Genomic DNA, 22,054 nt, shown 5'->3' on the forward strand with positions numbered 1-22,054 from the left:
GCAACCATTCTGTCCTAACAGAAGAAGACCTTGTATACATCTACTGCATCATGAAGAAGATCAAAATCAACTGGATCCACATCATTAAAGAACACATGCAAAAAACCATGAGGTTAAGTGATTATCACTATCCCTATGCTGTTTAAATCTCTAAATTCTTGCTCTATTTTGAAGTGAATCTTGAAGATGAGTCATGTGAGTTGGTTAAGTCAACACAAGAGATGAACAATGGCTCTCTTAACAAGATGGGATTCACCAAAATAAATGGAAAATGGGTGAGCAAAGAAGGAGATCATGGTGCTTCATCAAGTGCTACAACTGCTGATTTTGATGAAGAAGATCAAGCTGTTGACATGGATTTTCACCATAAAGAACAACCTGAAACCAATCTAGGTGCTGGAACCAGGGCAAGAAATCAAGGAGATGAAATGCCATCCATGTCTTCTTTTGAAAGATACATGGTAAATAGGCTTGATGGTTTTGCCGAGAATCAAAGGAATCTTCATGATTTGTGTGTAAGCAACTTCCAGAGTATATATAACAGATTCAACAACATGGATACACGGTTTATGACCTTGGATGAACAGATAGAAGCTGTTCAGAATCAGATTTTTGAACTCCAGTATGGCAAGGATGATTAAAGGAAAAACAACCGGTTGAATTCACGAAAGAACCGATTGTTTTTGGTCTTGTATCAGTTTAAGTGCTTTTGTTCTCTATTTTTGTATAATCTGGAACAATTATCTTTTTATCTCTTCTTTTTGTCTATTTGTGAAGACAAATAGGGGGAGATTTTATGTTGTGTTGTCTTTCATTATCTTTTATTATTTCTACAAACTCTATGTTATGTATGAGTTTTTAAGTAAGCCTTATTTCTGCTGGTTTTAATGTTGCTGATATACTGTTTCTGTTTTTGCTCTAACCTTCTATCAGAGATATTGTGCTTTTCTTAAAATTTTTCTTGCAGGAACTTCTTCAGATTCAATCAAATCCAACACAAGCAACCAGGGATTTGTCTTCATCAAATAGGGGGAGATTGTTGAATCAAGTGTGTTCAAGCTTTGAAGAATCCAAACCCTTTGAAGTTTGATGGAAGGCTGGATGTGCTTGATGTTGCTGAGGTGTTTTAGAATAGGATCTGGGGTAGATTATCTGTGTAAATCCACTATTGATTGAATCCAAAGCTTAAGCATTCTTAAACCTTTTAATTGAAAGTGTTTTTCAAACTAAGTGAAAAACAACATGTTGTTTTGTCGAAACAACCGATTGTTTTATACTTAGGTGTTTTTAGAAAGGTTGAAAACTGCTTTTGATGGTTGACTTGCTGTCAAACCAAAACAACCGATTGATTTGAGTATTCAACCGATTGTTTGTTTTGGGACCATAACAGAAAATTGTTTTGTGCTTTGACTAAGCTTTAAATGATTTTATAACTGAATACGCTCCAGTTTTAAATGCTTTGACCAGTCTTTGAAAGCAATAAATAGTTTGTTCAGATTATGTAACAAACAAGAACTGAGATTTAATCAAAGAAAAACAGATTTGAGTTTTTCACAAATTTTGCTTTTGAAGAGTTGAAGTTTGCTTTGAGATTGCTTTGATCAAGAGAGTGTGGAATAGAATTTTCATCTTGTATTGATTTCAGATCTTTCTATAACAAGTGTAATCCTTTTGTACTTTGAGAAAACTTTGTGTGTGAAGCTAAGAAGTGTTGTGTGCTCTTGAGGTTGTTAAGATCAACATTCTTAGTAGTGTTTGTGTTGAGCTAAAGGAAGTGTGTGTCTTGAGGGATCAAGGTCACTTCTTTGGTGGTGTTGTAAGTAATCTAGGGTTGATTGCTTAGTGGATTTCCCAGTGGTTTCTGGGAAGACTGGATGTAGCTCTTGGTTTAAGAGTGAACCAGTATAAACCTCTGTGTACAATCCCTCTATCCCTTGAACTCTTTAATTTCAGTTTATATTTGTGAACTGGTATAAACAACCGGTTGTTTTTCTGGTGTTGTGCTAAATTGCTTTGTGTTTTTGGCAAACTGAATTCTGAATCAAGTTTTCTTAAAGGAATTTCATTCTAGACTAAAAAGTTTGCGAAAACCCTCTTTAAACCATTCACCCCCCTCTAGTTTAAAGCCATACATTCTAACAATTTGAACATGATGTTGCCGCAATTGAAGAGGCTAATGACATTTCAACAATGACACTAAGGTTATTGTCTAGTTCCCTATGAGCGCATAAGCAGTGGATGAATGACAATAAGACTGGAAAACCAATTGAACAAGCTTTACAAGCACAAACCTCATTTGTAGCTCCTATCATAAACACGGTAGTTCATAAGGCAAAGGACGGGGACATGGTGGTAGCTATTCCAACAAAGGTCGTGGTGGCCAGAATCATAGAGGCGCTGAGCAAAATAACATTGGTTCCAATCACAATCGAAGTTCAAATAACTCTTGGCGCGGAGGACGTGGTCGTGGAGGACGAGGAGGCATGAATAATAAATTAAATGTAGAGTGTTATAACTGCCATAAATGCGACCATTATGGAAATGAGTGGATATCAAAATGTGATAATCATACTGCCAATTATGCTCAAGAAGATAGTAATCACTAACAAGATGAAGAGGATCATGCAGTACTAATGGCAACCACATCAAATAAAACTCCAAACAATCAGACTTGGTATTTGGATACATGTTGCACAAATCAGATGTGTGGTCAGAAGGAGTTGTTTGCATATTTGGATGACTCATTTCGCACAAAAGTGAAATTCGGTGATGGTAGGTTTGTTCCGGTGACTGGAAAAGGGCGAATTCTTATCACATTGAAGAACAGTGATCACAAGTACATCTGTGATGTTTTCTATGTACCTGATATGAAAATTAATATGTTGAGTAGGGGACAACTGACCGAAAAGGGTTACATGATGCACATAGTTGAAAATCAATTCTCAATTTTTGATAAAAAAATGTAGTTTGATTCTTAAAACCTCTTTATCAAAAAACTGCATGTTTCCAGTAGATTTTCATATGGGTGATTTCAAGTGCTTGAATGCAATAGTGAATAATGAAACATGGTTGTGGCATTTACGCTTTGGGCACTTAAATTTTCAGAGTTTGGAAAATCTCTCCAAATGAAATTTTGTGAATGGTTTACCCCATATTCATCACCCTGATCAATTGTGTGAGGCTTGCATTTTTTGAAAGAATCACAAGATACCTTTTGTTAAGGAGCCTTGGCGTGCAAAATTTCCTTTGGAACTTGTTCATACAGATGTTTGTGGTCCGATGAACATATCATCAATTATAGGTAATAAGTATTTTTTAACCTTTATTGATGATTTCTCAAGGAAAACCTGGATTTATCTATTGAAAAGCAAGGATGAGGTATTCCACTACTTTAAAATATTTAAAGCATTTGTTGAAAGACAGAGTGACAGACTAATTAAGATGGTGCGTAGTGATGGAGGGGGTGAGTACAAGTCTAATGAGTTCAAGAGGCACTGTGAAGAACTTGGGTTGTAGCATAACATAACATGTCCCTACACACCTCAACGCAACGGAGTTGCCAAGAGAAAGAATAAAACAATCATGGACATGGCGAGGAGCATGCTTAAAGCGAAAGGTATGCCAAATTATTTTTGGACTGAGGCCATAACATGTGCGGTATATTTGATAAACATATCACCTACTCGGAGTGTTCCTAACACAACTCCGATTGAGGCATGGAGCGGATTCAAACCCAATGTAAACACTTGAAGGTATTTGGGTCAATTACTTATGCTCATGTCCCCAAGGCAGCAAGATCGAAGTTGGATGATAAGGGAGTGAAGACCATTTTAATTAGATATAAGCATGGGGGATACAAACTCTACAATCCAATGACAAAGAAGGTGATTGTCAGTCATGATGTTACATTTTTCGAAGATGAGGAATGACAATGGAATGCAGTAGTTGAAATGGATTCGAAAAAACGATATATTTACTTTTTGAATGATGACGCGGAAGATGGAGTCACTCTTGAAGCACCTGCAGTTCAACCTAAAGTTGCAACTCCAATTGCAACTATGATGGAGCAACGAAGAAGGCAGCAACAACAAACTGTACACCTTCAAGATTGCGAAGTAAATCTTGATGATGAAGTTGATGACAATGGAGAATTGGTTCACTTTGCTTTTCTTGCAGATTCAGAACCCGTGAGACTTGCAGATGCCATTCAACACCCCAAATGGCAAGAGGCTATGAATGAAGAATTGATGGCGATTGAGAAAAAAAATACATGGCAGCTCACTGATCTTCCAAAAGGACCCAAAGCAATTCATGTGAAGTGGGTGTACAAGATTAAAGTGAAAGCAAATGCTGAGATTGATAGATACAAGGCAAGGTTGGTGGCAAAGGGATTCGAGCAAAGAGAAGGCTATGATTACGAAGAAATATTTTTTCCTGTAGCTCGAATGAAAACAGTGAGATTAATCATTGCTTTAGCTGCACAAAGGCAATGGAAAATTCACCAAATGGACGTCAAGTTTGCGTTTCTAAATGGCCCACTTGATGAAGAAGTTTATGTAAGTAGCCGTCGGGTTTCATACAATCTGGCAAAGAGGAGAAGGTGTATAGACTAACTAAGGCTTTATATGGTCTTAAACAGGCACCAAAAGCTTGGAACAAAAGGATTGATTCATTTGCTCAAGCCACTGGATTCAAAAAATGTGCATCAGATCATGGTCTTTGATGGAAGAGGGTCAAGCACAACCTCACATAAAAAGACAAGAGCCAAGACATGAGCATCCAAAGCCAAACCAAGAGCGTCTAGGCCAAAGGGAGGAGCGTCTAAGCCAAGCGAATCCATGAAGATTTGTATATGCTACATGAAGGCCCATTAAGGGTAGCTTGGTATTAGTTGTGGTGTAAATAGCATAAACTTGATTCCATGAGACTTGACCTAGATTTGCTAAAGATTTGGTCACGTTCTAGAAGGATTCCCCACTAGGCCGGCCATGTGCCATGTGATGTAATTTGCATTTCATTTTGTTTAGCATTAGGGTTGCATTATGGTCCTCCTTAGCCTATAAAAGGAGGAGCCAACACCTTGTATTTGGAAGACTATTTTGAGTAATGAAATGCTGCCCAAGTGCCATTCAAATTGCTCCCTTGCCAAATTCTCTCTAGAATTAGGTTTTTAGTCTTCAACCTTCACCCTCAATTGGAGATGGCCGAACCACTCCAACCCTCACTACTCCTCATGCACCTTCAAGGCACCCATACTTCCTAGGAAGGCCTTGTTCCACTCTCCTCCACTAAGCTTCCGCAACCATCATCATCAAAATCAAAGAAGAGCTCATAGGAATGCCATCAATCTTTATGTAAAGACTAATGATTATGGAGATTTGCTAATTTTATGTTTTTATGTTTTTATGTTGATGATGTGATTTTTACAGGAAGTAATCTCAAAATGATTGGTGACTTCAAGCATATCATGATGAAGGAATTTGAGATGATTGATCTCAGTCTTATGTCCTTGTTTTGGGCATTGAAGTCATATAAGGAGACAATGGAATCTTCATTCGTCAAAGGAAATTTGTTGCTGAGTTTTTAAAGAAATTTAAGATGGAGGATTCAAACCCAGTTAAGACACCAATTGAAATTGGAATTAAGCTTACGAAGGAAGGGGATGGACGAACTGTAGATGCAACATACTTTAAGCAGATTGTTGGAAGCCTTAGATATCTCACGTGTACTAGACCCGACATATGCTATGCTGTGAGATTGGTCAGTCGATACATGAAGTCACCTCGACAAGTTCATTTACAAGTTGTTAAGAGAATTATGCGCTACATCAAAGGTACTACAACTTTTGGTTTATTTTACTCTTCATCTAAGAAAATTGAGATTGTCAGATACTCAGACAGTGATTGGGGTGGAGATTCAGACGAGAGGAAAAACACTAGTGGTAATTATTTTATGATCGGAAAGACTGTTTGCTTGTGGTCATCAAAGAAACAGTCAATTGTTGCATTATCTACTTGTGAAGCTGAGTATGTAGCAACAACAAGTGCTTGTCAATCAGTTTGACTTAGCAATATCATAACTCAAATTGGTTTCAATCTAGATGTTCCAATTAAGATTTTTGTTGACAATGTCTTTGCAATTAATCTTGAAAAGAATCCGGTTTTTCATCAAACAAGTAAACACATTGATATTCGATATCACTTCCTGCGAGACCAAGTTGGGAAGAACATGATCAAATTGGAATACTGTAGATCAGAAAATCAGATTGCAGATATTCTCACTAAGTCATTGATGATCGATGCTTACATCAAGTTAAGAGATCTGTTGGGCATGAAGGTTGATCCTGCCGGTTGACTTAGCACAAGAGCGTTGCCTCGTCACGGTCTTCCTCACCAGCTTGACTCCACGTGCCCTCCAAGTCCGCACCACAGATAGCCTTTCTGAGAACCTGAAAAACACACGATGGCGCCTCTGCGGCCGGTGGCGCTCCGACGCTCAAGTCAGTGACAGGAACACCCAAAAAACTGAGAGAAAATATGCTTTGTAGGACCGTATTGAAAAGCACACAACCCTAGCAGAATGAGCCGTAGTGAAAATGTACCTCTGCAAATTCTGTTAAGGTTACCTTTATAGCTAGGTTTCTTCTCTCTCCAGGCCGTTATGCTTTTGGACGCGTGGCTCGCATCCAGCCCTGCACGTGTCGCCATCTGGGCTGGGATAGCAGGTAACACCCAGCCCTACACGTGTCATCATCTGAGCCAAGGTAACTCGAGCGTCATTTCCCTATTGCACCCAGCCCTACACGTGTCATCATCTGGGTTGGAGTAACTGGTAACATCCAACCCTACACGCGTCGTCATCTGGACTGGGGCAACTTGAACGTTATTCATGTGAAGTAACCAGTCGCGCGGCTAAGTCCTTTATTCGAGGGGCGAGCTAGCGCGCGACATGCTCTAGAACACCACCTGACAAGGTGAGTATCGTGTGCAGCAAAGTGCACCATCTCTGTGATATCGCTTATCCTAATGGCACCATCCCTACCGCTGCGCCATGCATGTTCTGGCTGAGGAAACATCGCCATCAACGAATGTCCACTCTGGGAATCCCGTTGCTGATAGGCGAGCTGTCCCCTCAACCCAAACACCCTTCACGCCCCATGCTGGCGCAACAATCACCTCACTGGAGTTGTACACTTGAACTTACACCTCTGGGCCTTCATCTGCCTCAATCTGGGCTTGTCGGGAGATCTAGCGACGTGCTTCCTACGACGATGTCAAGCTACATGATCGCCAATCGCCAAATACGTCAATGACAAGCCAACCCGGCGACAACCGGCCATGTTCATCGCAGAACGCCAGTTCCAAGAACCGGCGACCACGCTCATCTCTGAACCATCCATCTTTTCTAGCCTACATATTCCACTGAGCACGCCCCACCCGAGCACGTGCAAGACACGTCATCACACCCGATGACCTAGTCGGTACAAAGGTTGTTCCTCCAAATCAGACTTAAGGGAGGATGCTGGTTATTAATTCAGATTTTATTAGCATTAAATGTTGGTTATTAATTCAGATTTTATTACCCTTAAATTATTTATCGTTAGTATTGCATTAATGGTCAGTTTACCGACAGTTAGTATTTCTATTTTATAGCTTCTAGTTTTTGTAATTTTATTATATATATTATTGAAGTAAATCAAAATGAATGAATCAATTCAGTAGTTTTGCAATTTCGTGCAATTACGTTCAATCAGTTTTTACCACCTTTTGCCTTCTATTATTTCCTTCAATTAGTTTCTACATCTTTACCTTCCAATATTCATTTTTGATCTTTTTAAAAATCATTTAAACCTCTTAGAGTTTAGGTTTTGTTAATTGTTTGGAGGCTAATTACTCTTTTCACGAATTTGGTTTGATCCTTCCTTTTTTTTTTCTTTGTTACTTTTATGGATTATATTATTGATAACACTTTAAAGTGTAAAGCTATTTAAAATGTTAAATTTTTTAGTAATACTCAAACAAATTTACAAATGTTTTCATTATACTATTAAAAGAGTTGAGTTATTTTACAAAATAAAAACATTTTAATATAATATAAACTTAATTTAAAAAGACAATAAAAAATCAAATTAAAATATACCAAATTTTTAATGTTTTAACATCATTCTCTTATTTTCTCCTTTATTTAGTAATCACTAAACATTCTTATTGTCACACAAATGAAAGAACATACACAGAAAAATCAGTGATATGGACTTCTTTTTAATAGTTTATAAGTCTAGTAATAAAAAATGAGTATCTAGACAAATTTAAAATTTGAAATTGAGAAAAAAAAAAATTTACAATTTTACAAAATCTAGTTTTATATAATAAGTATCTAGACAATAGTGATAAAAAATTTAAGTATATAATGATATGATAATTAGAAAAAAAAAGTAGTTTTTAATTTTATTATTTTTATTAACAAAAATTAATGTCTAAAATAAATTAAAAGTGACTAAAATATTATTTTTAATTAAATCTTAACAATTTTATTACATTAAAATATATATAATTTAATTATTTTTATGAATAATTAATTAAAAAACTACACAATTTAAAAAATATATTTATTTTCTTTATATAATAGTATAGATAATGGTATAGATGATTATTTTCTTTATATATTTTTCAGCATTACAATTATATCCTTACTTAACCCGACCCGACCCATGAACAGAGTTAGGGTAAATACAGAAAATAGTTTTTATCGCCGCCGACGGTTTCATTTTGAACAATCATCTTCTGCCCAAAGTCGACGCCTTTGAGAGAATTCTTCAATATGAGATCTAAGGTTAAACGTATTTCCTTTCATCATGTTTATTTTACTGTAAAATGGTCTATGATATTCGCAGCTTTTTGTTGTATTTGATTTGAAGGAATTCGACTGTTTGATTGTAGAAATTGAAAAGGGGATATTGTTTGTTGGTTTTGGTTTTTCGCAAGTGCCTTCTTGGGTAGTGGTGGTAGCTGATTTTCTGACCACCGCCACCACGAGGCGTTGGCGATGCGGATTTTCCATTTGTTATCTCTCTCTGTCACCTCTGCCACCGACCGCCGCCACTGACCGCCGCCACCGACCGCCGCCACCACCGACTGCCGCCGCCGTCGATTATTATTATTTGAATCTTTAGACATAATATAATTTTAGTTTTGACTGTCTATTTCATTATATATATTATATTATATTCTTTCGACCACAATGCTTTCGTTGCGGTGCGTTACTTTATAACTCTATAAAGGATTTTTGTGGTCTCTATTCGATATCGATGTAGATTTGAATCAGACTTATCTCTTGAGGTAAAACAACATAAATGCTTTTTACCTTTTTAGTCCTTTATTTTTCAAAGCTGGTCTGATTCAGTTTATATATGATTTTTTTATCGGAAATTGTCTGAATTTTATATAACTATTTGTATCTTATTTCCCCAAACCAGACAGTGGGCTTGTGTATCCAGGCAGCTGTCTTACTAGGTGGTTCACTGGAGATTAATGTTACAAATATTACAGGTAAGCATTTTCATTGACTTCAGAAATAAATTCATTATTGATTAAGGCAGTTGGTCACTTGCTTTCATAAAACTTGAAAATCCCAACTAATGCTTGAATTTTATTCGTCAATTTGATGCTAACTAGTTTTGTTTCTTACAATTGTGCATGTATTATTTATATGGATTCATTCGTTGTTTGTTACTTGTAAATTGAGATCGTTGTGTGGAGACATTACTTGTAATTGTTTTGCGTTGCCCTTTTGTATCAGTGAACGAAAGAGCGCATGAGGTGGAAGCGCCGAGAGATGAGTAGGTGCTTGAGCAGGAGTTAGATGAGTGGTTCATGACATTTTGGGTTGTTATGGCTCGAATGATCATGAGGTGTGTTGGGAGGGAGGGAGTCATATCTCACGATTCAGTTTAAGATTACTGCATTAAGACTGTTGTCATGCTGATTGTTTGTAAGGAATCTAATTATGTACTTTTTTTGTATTTCCTTACTATCTTCATGGCATTTTGGGTTGTTATTGGCCCGAATGATCATGACTCAGTTTACATTAAGACTATTAAGTTATTATGGTTTTTTTGTATACGTCCTGGTTTACTCGAATATTCAATCAAAATTCCAACCTAATCAAATTAATTCCTTGAAGTTGAATTGCATACAAAGCCTTTCAACAGTACTTTGGCTCAGAACCTCTTTCCCACACAACTCTTTCAACAGGTCTGCTGCTATATCTGTCTCCTCCTCTTCAAAAGCAAGCCCTCCAACAAGAATGGTATATGTATTCTCATTAGGCACACATCCTTTGTTAACCATCATCAGAAATATCTCTATTGACAAGTCTGTTCTCCGAGCTTTGCAAAATCCAAGTATAAGTGCGTTATAGTTATCAATATTAAGAATGTCGTCATTTTCTTCCAAAATCTTGAATATCTTATCTAGCATTCCTTCCCTACATATTCCTCTTATCATACATGAATAGGTAAAGAAATCTGGAGTAAATCCATACTTTGTAATTTCGTATGACATCTGAAAGGCTGCATATGTGTTCCCTTTCCTACACAGGCTTGCAATCACGTTTTTGTAAAAGTCATGCATAGGGTTGCTCTGTTTATTACCCAAGCTTTGGATTATAAAGAAAGCCTCCTGCACCTTAGCTTGCTCACACAGCATTGCAACAGCACAGTACGTTCCAATAGGATTACAGCGTCGTTGAATCATTGGTCTATTGAACAACAAGATCCACTTTCCCTTCCTTGCAGAGGCGGGCAACAATCGGATTATAGTTAGTAGCACTCACCTGGAACTCACTCCTTGTCATTTCATCCAAAACCTGGAAAGCTTGTTCTGTTTTTCCATGAAATGAAAGTGAAGTAATCAATGTGTTATAAGTAACCACCGAGTGAGACTGGCCTTGTTTATCCATCTCTGCAAGAAGTTCGTTCGCATCCTCCCATCTCTCTTCATAGCACAAACTCCTCAGCAAAATGTTGTAACTCACAGCACTAGGAGTGAACCCTTTTGCAGGCAATTCCCTGAAAAGCCTGATAGCATCTTCAGTTCTCTCTTCCTTGCACAATATCCTCGTAGTTTTTTTTTCTGCAGAAATTTGTTTTAAGAAGAAGAAATTACCTTTTTAAAATAAAGAAAGGAGCTTAATAATTGAAGAATATTAGAAACGATTTAAATTTATCGATCCGTGAGGGCTGAATCCGAATACAAAAAATTGCCTGCATTTGCTCTGTGATGAAGTGTTAAGTGTGTAGTTGTAGTATTTGCTCTGTTTTGCTACCTATGTTCAGTATTCACACTCATAAAACACTCAATCCTCCTCCTTGTGGAAGCAGCCACCTTCAAAAAAAGGTGGCTCCGTCTGTGCCCACTAACCTCCCATCTCACTTGGGTCACAGACTCGTCAATGCAGCTTTGAATGTCGGTGATTTCAGGCGTGCCCAACAACTGTTTGATAATATTCCTCAACCAGACCCGACCACTTGTTATACATTAATTTCAGCTCTCACTACTTGTGGACTTCCACATGAGGCCATCTATGCCTCGCTTTGGGCACGTGGGATCAAATCCCAGAACTCGGTGCTTCTTGCTGTTGCCAAGGCCTCTGGTGCCTCTCGTGATGTCTTGGGAGTCAAGGAGGTCATGACAATGCCATTCGATGTGGGATGATTTCTGATGTTTTCTTGGGCAATACATTGATTCATTCCTATGGGAAGTGTAAATGCTCTGAAGGTGCAAGGCGGGTTTTTGATGATTTGGTTGTGAAAGATGTGGTTTCTTGGACCTGCATGTCTTCATGCTATGTCAATTGTGGATTTCCTAGACAAGGCCTAGCTGTTTTTCACGAAATGGGACGGAATGGGGTGAAGCCAAATTCAGTGACACTGTCTAGCATTTTGCCAGCGTGCTCGAAATTGATTTGAAGTCTGGAAGGGCTATTCATGGATTTCCAATGAGATATGAGTTGATGGAAAATGTGTTTGTCTGCAGTGTTCTTGTGAGCATGTATGCTAAGTGTTAAACCAGCTAGACTAGTATTTGATTTGATGCCTCATCCAGATGTTGTGTCTTGGAATGGAGTTTTAACGACATACTTCACAAACAAAGAATATGAGAAGGGGTCTTGCCCTATTTCCCCAAATGAGGAGCAAATGAATCAAAGCAGATGAAGCTACATGGAATGCTGTTATTGGGGGCTGCATGGAAAATGGGCAAACGGAGGAGGCAGTGGAGATGCTTAGGAAGATGCCAAGCATGAGATTTATACCTAATCAAATTACAATTAGTAGTTTCTTACCGGCTTGCTCTATTTTAGAAAGTTTGAGGATGGGCAAGGAGGTATATTGCTATGTCTTTAGGCATTGGTTAGTTTGGGACTTAACAACCCTGACGGCGGTGGTATACATGTATGCTAAATGTGGTGACTTGAATCTTTCGAGGAATGTATTTGGTATGATGCACAGAAAAGATGTTGTTGCTTGGAACACGATGATAATTGCTAATGCAATGCATGGGAATGGAAAAGAAGTGCTTTTACTGTTTGAGAGCATGCTTCAGTCAGGGATGAGTTCAAATTCTGTTACTTTTACTGGTGTTCTGTCTGGTTGTAGCCACTCAAGGCTAGTAGAGGAAGGACTCCAGATCTTTAATTCAATGGGCAGGGATCACCAAGTAGAACCTGATGATAATCACTATGCATGCATGGTTGATGTCTTTAGCCGTGCTGGTCGGCTTGATGAGGCATACGAGTTTATACAGAGAATGACTATGGAGCCAACTGCCAGTGCTTGGGGAGCAGTTGTTGGTGCTTGTAGAGTTTATAAGAATGTAGAGTTGGCAAAAGTTTTAGCCAGTAAATTATTTGAGATTGAACCCTACAACCCTGGAAATTATGTTTCACTATTCAACATCCTTATCACAGCCAAATTGTGGAGTGAAGCTTCAAAAACCAAAATATTGATGAAGGAGAGAGGAATTACAAAAACTCCAGGTTGTCGTTTGCTTCAAATGGGAAATAGAGTTTACACTTTTGTTGTTGGAGACAAAAATAACACGGAGAGTGATAAAATCTATGACTTTTTTGGACGAGTTAGATGAGAAAATGAAATTGGCTGGATATAAGCCTGACATTGACTATGTTCTGCAAGATGTTGACCAAGAGGAAAAAGCTGCCAGCCTTTGCAACCACAGCGAGAGGCTTGTTGTGGCATTTGGGATTCTTAATTTGAATGGACAGTCATCTATACGGATTTTAAGAATTTGGGAATTTGTGGTGACTGTCACAATGTCATTAAGTACATTTCTGGGGATGTTGGCGTGACAATCATCGTTAGAGACTCCTTGAGGTTTCATCACTTCAGAAATGGAAATTGTTCTTGGCAAGACTTGTGGTGATTATTCGAATCCAGTTGTTTTCTTGTCAAGACTTGTTGGATATGATCTTCAAAACTTTTTAGGTTCAACAGCGGTTTGGTCAGCTAACATATGCCCATGTCAGAGATTCTTAGCAAAAAATCAAATTCCTCTAAGAAAATGTCTCAATGTGGTTGCTTGCACTGTGCATTCATCATGCAGTTAAAACTATATCAGAGGACCCTTTTCTGATTATTCCCTTTAATCTGTGATAAAATTATGCTGATTGTTTGAGTTCTATGAATAGAATAGAATAGACTGAATAAATATAAGTTGATTTATCCTTTTTTTTTGCTTTAATTGATATAAAACTTTCATCGTACTTAGATATGGAAAATAAGAAATTCATTTGTACAAAATCAGTGGAAGGGAAAGCATGGTGACAAAATTCATGAAATTATTTATTTTGAAACACCCCTTCTACCTTGTGCTAAAATGAAAAACAAAAAAAAAATCTGGCAGCTGGGTTCATTTCATTTGATGCATGGACATTACGAATTAAATATATTCATATGATGCCAATAATAATCATTAGTACAAAGTGAATTGATGTAAACTGTTAATCCTCAGCAAATTGCACATTGAAAAGTTACACATTTGATTGCTTCTTGAATCTTCTTACTTTCAACAACAGAATATGTAGAAACCATACCTTCTTTCTTTTCAAAGGCAGCAATGCAATTAGAGCGGGGTATGTAGGTGAGCCCCTCAGTTTAAACCCGCATCCGCAATAATCCACATTAAAAAACCTTTTTTCTTTTCTTTTCTTTGTAGAACCTATAGTTCTCAAAGGCTTCCAAGCGAATCTCATCAAGCTTTGTGAGCTTAAGCTTCATTTACTCTCCCGCTTGGTTAAAGGCTAAGTTACAAGTTCTAACTACCCAATACGCTCAATCTCCATATGTAAGTGGTACGCCTTGTAAGCAAACAATATAAAGGGAGATATCCCAAGAGGGTGCTTTATAGATGGTCTTATAAGCCCAAAGAGCATCATCAAGGCGGTGACTCAAATTCTTCGAATTGGATCACACCATCTTCTTCATAATTTGCTTGATCTCTCTTTTAGAGAGCTCTACTCGTCCATTAGTCCGAGGGTGAGTGTAGAAACTTGATGTACCACCCTATACTTCAATAATGCCTCTATGGAGTGATTACAAAAGTGAATCCCTTAATAACTAATAATTGCTCGATCAAGACACGGGCAAAATAAAAATGAGACTTAACAAAATTCACTACTCGAACATCATTTTTGTAGCTATAACCTCTAAATATATTTATATATAAGAGATAGAGCCAAATGAGCTCTATACACATAGTGATCTAGATGCAATGCAAGTCCCACATTGCTCTTTAATTTTTTAAGTGTTTATAAGATCCAATGTTCCTCCACTTGTTGTTTGACCATGTACTGTAGGTCTGCAGTGACCGTGTTGCACTCTTCATGCCTCATCGATTAAGGTTTTTGTTAGAATGTATGGCCCAATCAAGTCTATTAAGATCGCATTGAGGTATTATCTGATTTGAAGCTCGAAATTTCATCATGATTTTATCCTTAAAAGTTGTCTTAGAGGATTGAAAGATGAATGTATATTTAAATTATCCTTGACCTTTGACTTCTAGGCGACGTGAGACTATTAGGCGTATCAGAATAACCCTCTCAATCGAAGACTAAAGGAGAACAATAATGTCTTTGGAACCATTTTCTATTCTCAAAAGCAACACCAAATTTGTTGACATAACATAATTAAGATTAATCACTGCCTCTGATATATTGTCTAATTAAAAAGTGTCTCAAATGATTGAGAAAAATATGTATATTTAAATTGTCTTTTGATCTTATCTTTTAAATAATGTTAAAGTATTAGACTTACCGACCAACAATAAAATAATTTACTTTATTAAAATATTTCAAAAAATTTGAACTAACTATTTTAAAACAGTTCATACAAGAATGAAAATTAACTAAACTAATTATTCATAATTTTATAAACTTATCACAAATTTTAAATTTCATTTGAAAAACTAATTAAAAAATTATGTTTATTATTTTTTTCTTTATTTCCAGTATTAATTACTTCAAAGTTTTATAAATTAAAATGAAAAGAAAAAAATTCCTTCCACTAATTCCTTAAATCGACACCGTTAACATTTCAAGACTCTCATTTCAAATTTACATTTCTCTCGGAATCGCATAACCTTATGTCCTTAAGCCTTGGCTTCTCCCTTTGAAACTCTTTGGGCTTCTCATCTCCATTTCGTTTGTGTCCGTCTCATCTTCACGCATCATGCACTCCACCATCATTGGGGCGGGCAAACAAGGATTAAAATAACATTGCATCAGAGAAGAAGAACCATTTATGTCGGCGAGGGAGAGGCCAACAAAGGAGAGCAGAGGACAATGGTTTCACAATTTGTAAGGCATACTTTACAAATTAATTGGTTATATAATTACTCGTTTTCAGGATTCTTGAGGTTAAAGTATGGTGTTCGTGTTTTAAAGATTGTGTTTTGGGGTTTCTTGTTGAAGTGTGGAACATAGAAAGTTGTCATAAAGAAAAACATAAAATCATATTCACATAAACATAATTTAAAAAAATATGATTTATTTATAGGGGACAATGCGGGTTGGTCCGCTACGCATAGGCCCCACGTTTCACAAACCCAGCACTAGGAATGCGAGTTCATTTTACTGGCCCACCCCACATAAAAAGTAGCATGCGAGTTTGCATGCCAATCCACGTAAGGAAAGTATTTTTTAAAACAAATTAAAATTTTATTAATTATAAAAATAACCTATTTCTCTTGTTGAAACATTAAAATTTTATCCATGTTTCAATTCATTCAATTAAGATAAAAATATGAATTCAAGTATGAGGGTTCTTAGAAGGCTTGATTAAAAATAATTAAAATTTTGTTTTGCATTTATTTTTCCTATATATGTATATAAATGTATCAAAAAATCTTATCAAAATTTTGCTACAAAATATTTTAATGAAGATGACTAATTTTTTTAAAGAATATCTTATTGAAATATCTTCTTTATATTATTTTTTTTATTAAAAAAATTTAAATATAAGACTTTATTTATAACTAGACCCACTCTCACTCTTAATATTAATTCCTTTAGATGATTAAAATAAAACATTCTATTTTTTAGTACATTAATTTTTTTTTTAAAATAAAATACAATAAAGGTCACACTGCCATGATAAGTGAGTGGGGTATGATTTTATTTTTTTTTTGCAAAAAAATAAAATAATAATTATTTTTTATTTATGCGGATCAGCGGACCAACCCACCCCGGTCCGTGTGGGATGCAGGTTATGTGTAATGGGTCAGCGGGCTAGACTAGTGAGTCAGTCCTGCGCTTTTTGGTGGTGGGTTGCAGACTAGCCTGCATGGCCCGTCCCGTATTGTCATCCCTATTTATTTATTTGTGAGTTTTACTTGTTTGTAATTAAAACATCATTTTCGAAACTATATTGAAACTTACTCCGTAACAAAATCCAGATTATGTCAATTTTTAAGAAAATAGAAATTTATCAGAAAATAATTATGTTTGTGTTAAATTTTTTTTTTGAACTTTTAATAATTGTAAAAAATATTCGGAGAAAAATTATCAATATAATTTTCGAAAATATAATTATTAAATTAATTTATATTGAATTTAAATAATATTATTAATCGTAAGAACACCCAATAGTTAGTAACCATACCACACCACCTGCAAGTACTAACCACATCCCAACAACAACTAAACACACCACTAAATTGGCACAAAGAACAACAACTAGAACTCCTAATCGATTATCAAATGGGATAATCGATTATTCCTAATTTTTTATACACATAATCAATTATGTGAGTAGTTGTAATTCAAGCATAATCGGCCTACTTTTATTATACACATAATTGATTAAGTCAGTAGTGTAATTCAAGCATAATCGATTATCCATATTTTTTTTATACACATAATTGATTATGTGAGTAGTGTAGTTGAAGCATAATCGATTATCCTCACTTTTTTATACACATAATCGATTATGTGAGTAATTGTAATTCAAACGTAATCCATTATCCCTATTTTTTTATACACATAATCAATTATGTGTGTAGTTGTTCTTCAAACATAATCGATCATGCACTAAATTTTAGCATGTGACATGCTCCATGCATAATGAAAAATAAGGAAAAATGGAAAATGTTCAACATCTTACGTGACTTTCCTTTCAATCTTTGTATCTTAGGGGGAGAGAAATCATTGTTCACGCGGATTCACTCTCTTCCCTTTCCATGTACAACCCTTAATCCAAACCATAGATATCCCCTAGATTCTTCTTCCTCGATCGTAGAAGCCTTAAAACAAACACAATCTTAGTTAATTTGGTGGAGTTGTCGCTTGCATGCATGGAAAAGTGATTTGAGAGAAATTCCATTCAAGTTGGACCTCGTCTTTGAATCCTCTTATCACATGCAATAGCATTTTGGAAATTGGAAATTGACTCGTAATTTGCATTGTTCAATTGACTTTAAAATTTGGTGTTGATTGCAAATCGCATGTAGTGGTGTACACGATTTTGATTAATAAAAGCTTTGAATACTCTTGTGGGGGCAACATGATTTGATGATTGGTGAAATTGGTGGAGCTACAATACGCAAAAGCAAAAATTAAGGTGCAAAGAAATTTAGCAAATAATGCAATTTAATTTTTATGCTATGAGAACTCAAATACATCAATCTTTGTCAATCTTTAGGTGTTTTTTTTTTAGTTTTACTTTCCTTAATCTTTAGGTGTTCTTTTATAGTTTTACTTTCCTTACTACATTAAAATTGCTTTTACACAACTATGTTTAAAGTCCTCAAACAGTGGTTTTAGAATCATAGTTTATGAGCATGTCGTCTATAAAATTTTGAATTATAAACTACAACTAAACAACCATGCTCTATAACACAACTATAGACTGAGTTATTAACAGAATCGCTACCTATATTGTAAGAGAAATAAAAACGGAGAAGACCCAAAGGAGGGTATAGGTAGCAATTATGGACAAAATCGTCGCCAATACCCTTTTTTGAGTCTTCTATGTTTACCTACATGAAGTCATCATAGACTACGATTATATCTAAAATCATAGTCAATGATCCACTATAGACAATGATTATGTCGATAATATACCTTCAAGATCACAAGCTGAAACACTTTATTTTAGAAATACACTAACTTCTAGAAACTCTATCAAGAAGTACAAACACAAACACTTTTACAAAAAGGAAAAGTTTAGGAAGGAAAATACCTTGATTGCAGATACAAGAGTTTGAACCAAGACCCTCACAGCCGCAACACTTAACAAAACCTTGAATCTCAAGCCAAAGGCACTAGCACAAGAGCAGTTGAAGTTTTTAAGAAAAACTTACAAAAACTAAAAACTCACTTCAAAATATCAATGAAAGCACTTGAAAACTGTATGCAACTATAGGGTCATCAATGTAAACCAATTTCTTATTTCTTTATGGACTTGGTTTTCGACTCGATTGCTACAAAATAAAGAATATTTTCATTAAATTAATGTAATACATAAATATAAATTAATAATTAAAAATTAATTTTTTACCAAGAGTTCATGAATAAGTTGAAAGAGGTTCCAGGGCCAGGCTATGAATGTCTGAAATGCCTCAACAACAGTAGTGACCTCATCAGTAAGCAGAGGGCGAGCCACATTATGTAAGGTAGTGACCCCTTCAAAGACTTTTCCTAAGACCACCACTCGAGGAGTGAATGAATCCTCTACAAGTAACTCACATTGGGTTATCTCACCAATGTCTTTCCCTGATCCTGTAGGAGCTGCACAACTCCCTTTTGTGTTATTGAGAGTTGGAGCCACAAGCGGTTGGGCAAGAGCCATCTGTTGTGATAGACTTAAGGTCTGGAGCTACTCCTGAAACTCTTTCCTCAACTACTGAGTCAATCGCTTAGTAATTTGTTGAGTTACCCTTTAAGTAACCTTGTCTGTCACGTCCTATGTCACATGTTCAGTGATTTGTTGCCGTAATTGACTTATCATTTTTTGGCTAGGCTCAAAGGAGGATGAATGTCGTGGTGCAGTTCTGAAAAGTTGACAAATGCCAACTCCTGTTCTTACAGCACGCACACGGTCAGGGTGTTCAGGTTTTCCAATAGCTGCAACAAGTATATCTTCATGAGTATGGGGGACAAAATTACCTTGGGAGCTTTGCTCAAACAAGGATTCCTGCAAGGCCCCAAAATTATATAAGTTTTTCATATAACTAATACCATAAAATATGGCAAAAAGAAAATAACTTACAATTTTTTCTATGACTATTCGTGATTTCTCAGAACTATATGCACCTGATCTTTTGACACGGGCTTGCTTCCATTTTTGGTGGCGGATAGGTGGTGATGGAGGTTCAATGACCCCTGTATCATCCTCATAAGTAATTCTCAACCGTGATTTCTCCTTCTCCTTTATCATAGCTTCTTCAAGCTTACGATAAACTCCCAAGACAGTAGGTGCGAGGTCATAGTCTGGACTGCTATGTCCTGAGCATTTTTCCAAACACCTTGTGACAAATGGAACAAACAAATTGAATTAGATAATAATAAATAATTTCAACTATGAGCAATATATAAAATGAATAACTAATTGTACTAATCGTCCATTGGTCAACTTCACGACTTTCAATAAATATACATCTAATCAAGATTGACATACCTTGGACAATGATTTTTACCTTTATAAGGTCCAAAAACATATTTCAATGTCAGCTTTGACTTAAACTAACAAAATTTAATGGCAACCAAAGATAAAACCTTTGATATGAAGGTCTCCACATTAGGGATATCAAAATGTGTCTACAAGAAAATACCATGAAGTTTTATTTCATGAATTAATATAAAAAATAAATATACGATAACAATAATAATGTATACATTACCAATATATCCTCTTAGATCATGGTATGGTCGACCTCAGGCACATGATCCCAGAAAGGTATTAAGATGGGGATCTTCTCACGTGCCAAGACTATAAGATTGTTCTTCAACATATCAACATTAAGACCAAATTCCACACTAGTAATCATGTCTATAGTGAGTGGTGTCCTGTCACCACTAACACGTCTCAATGTGAGATGCTTAAGTCTAATAGGGTCTCTAGTAAATCTTCCAGAAGTGTGGTCAGAAGGGCATGAAGTCTGATCGTCAGCCATATTTGTGTAAAAAAACAAGGTAACAAACATTAAAAAAATCGAAAAGAAGAAGTTCATACAAAAGAAATATATAAAAAATTATCAGAATTACTAAATTCATACATAATGGATTCAATGTTCATATGTATATTTCTTTTTTGTGGTCTTTACGGGTTGTATGTACATCATCAAGTACATCGTCATCTTGATTCATTATCATTGGTGTAAATGAATGGGAGTCGCTTTTCAATATTATACAATTCATAATCAGTAGCCTCCACTTGTTTTTCCCCGTCTAAAACAACATAATAATGTTTTGACGTAGGATCTTTGAAGTAGAAGACCTGAGATGCTTGATGAGCTATGATAAATGGCTCATCCCGATAAGCTATCTTTCGAAAGTCAACTAATGTTAATCCTGATTCATCAATTTTTACACCACTCTTATTTTCAACTCACTTACACTTGAAAACTAGTTGGAAAAACTTAGTATAACTAACATCTCAAATCTATTCTGTCATGATAGTATGTCATTGATCCAACTACAAGATTTTCATCTTTGGAAGTGGAAAATTGCATCGACTCGACCTCAAAAGTGACTTAACAATTTTGAATTGTACTTTTTCCATCCAAAGACTTGGTGTAAAATGTACACTTGTTAACTTTGTAACCTGTACAATAAATGACATCAAACTTCAACCCATTTTCCAACAAAATCAAGGTTTTGAATGTCGTTAAATTATTTAACACCTCATCTTTAAACTAAGGCATGAAAGTCCTATTATGTTCCATTAAGACCCATTTCTATGGTTGTCTTAGGTTATTTGCCTTCACAATGGCTTTATGAGCAGATAAGTAAGGTATAACCTCATCAGTGTTATTCAGTATATACAAATATGCTTGCAAGACTTTTGATCGAGATTTGGTTACCACATGTAAACCACATAAAGAGTTACTTATAGAATGCCTGTTGTGCCATGAGTTGGCTGGAAGACCTATTGGATTGGTTTTTAATGTGTACTCTGAACTAAACTCAATACTTTGTTCTACTTATATACCTTTCAATCATAGAAGCTTTTGGACGATAATGATTTTTTTTATATACCCTTTCAAAATTTTCACATACCGTTCAACAAAATACATCAATCTTAGGTACACCGGTCTACACAATCTAATCTCTCTTACTAGATGCACAACTAAATGAACCATGATGTCAAAAAAGGATGGAGGCAAAAACATCTCCACCTAACTTTACTAGATCAATGACTTTACAACAAATGGAAGAGAAGGATGAACACAAATGGATTATGGCATGTCTAACATTATTCGGTAAAATCCCATGAATAGCTACTGGTAGAAATTGTTTCATCAAGATGTGACAATCATGAGAC

The 22,054-nt window shown here is 35.9% G+C and overlaps 2 pseudogenes across 1 annotated transcript; one reads left to right on the forward strand and one right to left on the reverse strand.

Moving 5' to 3' along the window:
* Positions 1 to 8,853: 8,853 nt before the first annotated feature.
* LOC137835010 (pentatricopeptide repeat-containing protein At1g20230 pseudogene) lies at positions 8,854 to 13,669 on the forward strand (annotated as a pseudogene). The gene is made up of 3 exons (XR_016520766.1): positions 8,854 to 9,338; positions 9,476 to 9,548; positions 9,799 to 13,669. The product of XR_016520766.1 is annotated as a pentatricopeptide repeat-containing protein At1g20230 pseudogene (transcript).
* LOC137833898 (pentatricopeptide repeat-containing protein At1g79080, chloroplastic-like) lies at positions 10,164 to 11,427 on the reverse strand (annotated as a pseudogene).
* Positions 13,670 to 22,054: the final 8,385 nt, after the last annotated feature.

Source organism: Phaseolus vulgaris, chromosome 5, assembly GCF_051622355.1.
Source record: "Phaseolus vulgaris cultivar YP4 chromosome 5, ASM5162235v1, whole genome shotgun sequence".
Classification (NCBI taxonomy): Eukaryota; Viridiplantae; Streptophyta; class Magnoliopsida; order Fabales; family Fabaceae; genus Phaseolus; species Phaseolus vulgaris.